Below are 4,484 nucleotides of genomic sequence, written 5' to 3'. Positions count from 1 at the left end.
GCGGCGGCGGCGGCTGCTGGGGGGACCGGGGGGAGAGGGACGGAAGGGGGCCGCTCAGCCCCAGAGCCCCGCGGCCGGAGGAGGCATGGAGCGCCGCGGCCGGAGCGGGTGCCCCCCTCTCTACAGGCGTCCGGCTCTCCCCGGCAGGGAAGGCGCTGGCTGGCTGCTCCGGCCCTCCTCAGCCTCCTTCCTGCCCCTGTCGGAGGAGGGGGCGCCGGGCTGGCCTCCCGCCGGGCGCCGGGTGTCCATTCCTGATCCGGCCTCCCCGAGCTGCGGGTCCCGAGGCGGAAGGCGCGCCGCCGGGGAGAGAGAGCCAGCCAGCCAGCCAACCGCCCGCCCGCCCGCCGCGGCAGCCTCCGCGAGACCGAGGCGAGGGATCCAAGGGGAGGTGGTGGAGCAACACGGTGTGTGTGTGTGTGTGTGGCCGTGTGTGCGCGCGTGTGCACGCGCGCCTGTGCCCGGCTCCGTGTGTGCGAGCGAGAGAGCGCCAGAGCGAAGGGAAGGCGAAGGGAAGGCGGGGGCTGCAGCGGAGCGCGGTGCGTCTCCGGCAGCTGGGTCGAGAGACGGGGAGCTAAAACGGGAGCGATGCCAGGGGCCGCCTCCCCGGTCCTGCTGGCTTCTGAAGCCACCAGGTGATAGTCGAGGAGGAAGAGGAGGAGAGCAGGCCGGCTAAGGCGCCCGGGGCGGGAGGGAGAAGCCCCCCACCCCGGGGGGAGGGAAGGAACCGCTCCAGAGGCTGAAGGAACCGCTCTGGCTCCCCGCACCCCGGAGAAGCCGGAGGTGGGTGGGCCGCTCTCGGCTCTCGCCCCTCGCCCGGCCCGGGTGCTGAAGCGGACAGCTCCCGGGCAGCCTTTGGTGGTGCTGAAGCGGACAGCTCCCGGGTAGCCGCGCCTGTTCCCTTTGGTGGTGCTGAAGCGGACAGCTCCCGGGCAGCCGCGCCTGTTCCCTTTGGTGGTGCTGAAGTGGACAGCTCCCGGCCGGCCGCCCCCTTTGGTGGTGCTGATGTGGACAGCTCCCTCTCGCCTACGCCTCGCTCCGGGAGGGATTCGGGCGGCGGCGGGACTTGGGGGGCGGAGGCATCCCCTCAGGCTCTCGGCTCTGGGCCGTGGTGGACCGGCCCCGGGCACCCATGTCCCTGCCCACAGCTGGATGCGGAAGATGAGGGGCTCCAGCTGCTGGGAAGGAAGACCTGAGACCTGCAGGAGGAAAGTGGGCATGCAGCTGATCAAATGGGGGGGGGGGAGAAGGTTCCCTCTCCAGACCCCGAGGAATGGCCCTTGTAGGTGCTCACCCACGCCGGAGAGGCACCTCCAGCGCACCTCCAGCAGCATCCATTCTCACAACATCTGCTACAGCCTACAGGATTCTGCCAGGCAGGGCCCAATCCGCTGGCTTTCTGGCCCCGGGACCGCCTGTGTGGGCGAGACAGAAACTCGGTTCCTGGAGAGCCAGTTGCCGGGAGTGTCTGACTTCCGATAAGGCTGCCCACCGGCTTAGCTTGAACTGAGGAAGACTGGGGTGGGGGCAGGCCCATAGCTACAGTGGGGCCTCTCAGGGCCAAGCCCCCTGATTTACCACCAAGGCCCCCCGACTTCCAATTTTTAATTTTATTTATGGCGCTCACTTGGATGTGTGTGCAGGGTGCCCTTCGACTTATTTAAAGGCCCCCCCCCCAATTAAAAAAAATCCTGGGTGGGCGAAGATTCTGCCCAGTCTGGCCCTGACCTCCAAAGGGGCTGTATGTGGTGCCCAGATAAGCCATTGGTCATCCAAGCTGGGGCCAGTGTTCCCTCTAAGCTGAAGTAGTGTGAGTTAGCTCACAGTTTTTAAGCCTCCAGCTCATAGATTTTTGTCTTAGCGCAGGAAGGATGGCTCCAGAGCAAACTAGTTTATGCAGTAGCCAAACTGCTCACTCACAACTTTAATGCTAGTAACTCGCAAAGTAGAATTTTTGCTCACAAGAGTCCACAGCTTAGAGGGAGCGTTGGCTGGGGCATGTCTTGATACGGTTCTGGGGGGGGGGGATGGTGGGGAAGTGCCATCAGGTCCTAGCAAACGTATGCAGGGTTTTCAAGGTGAGAGGCAAATGGGTGGTTGGCCATTCCCTACCTTTGCAGAGTGTAGACCATTCCCCCACCTTTCCCCACCAAACTACAGAGCCAGTTTGGTGTAGTGGTTAAGTGTGTGGACTCTAATCTGGGAGAGCCAGGTTTTATTCCCCTCTCCTCCACTTGCACCTGGCTGGATGGCCTTGTGCAAGCCGTAGCTCTGATAAGAGCTGTTCTCGAAAAGAGCAGTTTCTGTCAAGAGCTCTCTGAGCCCCGCCTACCTCACAGGGTATCTGTTGTGGGGAGGGAAAGGGAAAGGAGTTTGTAAGCCGCTCTGAGACACCTTTGGGTAGTGAAGGGAGGGGTATAAATCCAATCTCTTCTTCTTCTTCTTTTTTGCGTAGCAACCTTGGCCTTCCTCGGTGGTCTACCATCCAAACACTGACCGGGGTCGACCTTGCTTAGCTTCCGAGATCTGATGAGATCTCGCTAACCGGGGCCATCCAAATCAGACGCAGTTCTTGCCAGTGAACAAATCAGAAAGGCAATACTGGAGGGGGGGGAACGAGACCCAAAGGGCAGCAGGGCGGGAACAGGACTTCAAGAGGGAATTGGATAAGCATCTGGAGCAGAGGTCCATTAGTGGCTATTAGCCACAAGGTATAGATAGGAACTCTCAGTCTGGGGCAAGTGATGCTCTGTATTCTTGGTGCTTGGGGGGGGGCAACAGTGGGAGAGCTTCTGGAGTTCTGGCCCCACTGCTGGACCTCCTGATTGCACTTGGTATATTTTGGTCACTGTGTGACAGAGTGTTGGACTGGGTGGGCCATTGGCCTGATCCAGCATTGGCTTCTCTTATGTTCTTATGACAGCAGAGAAGATGGGTAAGGAGAAGAGTCGATGCACACTTGTATCACTACCCCCCCCTCCCAATTTATTCTCCTCCCCCAGCTGGCTTTATAATTTCTGGTAATGTTACATCTATGGTAACCCCCTGAAAAGAGCAGGATGCTAGAACTGTCAGCAGAGGGAAACCCCCCCCCCACTTCCTCCACAAGTGATGCTCTGTATTCTTGGTGCTTGGGGGGGGGGCAACAGTGGGAGAGCTTCTAGAGTTCTGGCCCCACTGCTGGACCTCCTGATTGCACTTGGTATATTTTGGTCACTGTGTGACAGAGTGTTGGACTGGGTGGGCCATTGGCCTGATCCAGCATTGGCTTCTCTTATGTTCTTATGACAGCAGAGAAGATGGGTAAGGAGAAGAGTCGATGCACACTTATATCACTACCCCCCCCCCAATTTATTCCCCTCCCCCAGGTGGCTTTATAATTTCTGGTAATATTACATCTATGGTAACCCTGTAAGTGTACAATAGAGCAGAAAACAATGAGGCAGGGCCCATAGCTCAGGGCAGAGCCTCTGCTTGGCATGCAGAAGGTCCCAGGTTCAGTCCCCAACAGCATCTCCAGTTAAAAAGGACCAGGCAGGAGGTGATGGGAAAGACCTCCGCCTGAGACCCTGGAGAGCTGTCAAGAGGGGCTGTGGCTCAGTGGCAGAGCCTCTGCTTGATATGCAGAAGGTCCCAGGTTCAATCCCCAGCATCTCCAGTTAAAAAGGACCAGGCAGGAGGAGATGGGAAAGACCTCAGTCTGAGACCATGGATAGCTGCTGCCAGTCTGAGTAGACAATACTGACCTCTGAACTAGGAAGGGCAGCTGGGTCAACATTACTGACGTCCGGTAAAATGAAACTGAGGACTAAATTTGCCTATGCAGAAGGTCCCAGGTTCAATCCCCAGCATCTCTAGTTAAAAAGGACCAGGCAGGAGGTGATGGGAAAGACCTTCGCCTGAGACCCTGGAGAGCTGTCAAGAGGGGCTGTGGCTCAGTGACAGAGCATCTGTTTGACACGCAGAAGGTCCCAGGTTCAGTCCCCGGCAGCAACTCCAGTTAAAAAGGACCAGGCAGGAGGTGATGGGAAAGACCTCAGTCTGAGATCCTGAAGAGCCGCTGCCAGTCTGAATAGACAACACTGGCTTTGATGGAGGAAAGGTCTCAGTTAGTATAAGGTAATTTCATATGTTCATATATGTTAAGGATGTCTTCACTGGGCCAAAGGTACAATAGATGATAGCCGGCTGCTTGCAATATGCACCTTTATATCACTGATCAGTTGGCACCCTTACCTATCTGCGCCCACTTGCTTCCACCCTGTGCCCTAGCAATCATACCTGCAGAAGGTGCCTCAGTTTGACTCTAAGCAAGATGACTGAGAGGGAATAGGATCTCTGTCTTCAGGTCCTGGAAGGGCTGTCGTCTAGAGGATGGTGCGGAGTTGTTTCCTGTTGCCCCAGAAGGTCGGACCAGAACCAACAAGTTGAAATTAAATCAGAGGAGTTTTGGGCTAAGCATTAGGAAGAGCTTCCTGACAGAGCGG

The 4,484-nt window shown here is 57.8% G+C and overlaps 1 non-coding gene across 1 annotated transcript; it reads left to right on the top strand.

Annotated features, from left to right (window-relative positions):
• Positions 1–3,583: 3,583 nt before the first annotated feature.
• Positions 3,584–3,655, top strand: TRNAI-GAU. Its single transcript has one exon. It is a non-coding gene; the product is annotated as a tRNA-Ile (tRNA).
• The last annotated feature ends 829 nt before the right edge of the window (positions 3,656–4,484 follow it).

Source organism: Gekko japonicus, unplaced genomic scaffold, assembly GCF_001447785.1.
Source record: "Gekko japonicus isolate JY-2015 unplaced genomic scaffold, Gekko_japonicus_V1.1 scaffold5222, whole genome shotgun sequence".
Taxonomy (NCBI): domain Eukaryota; kingdom Metazoa; phylum Chordata; class Lepidosauria; order Squamata; family Gekkonidae; genus Gekko; species Gekko japonicus.
This window is presented reverse-complemented; position numbering and strand designations above follow the sequence as displayed.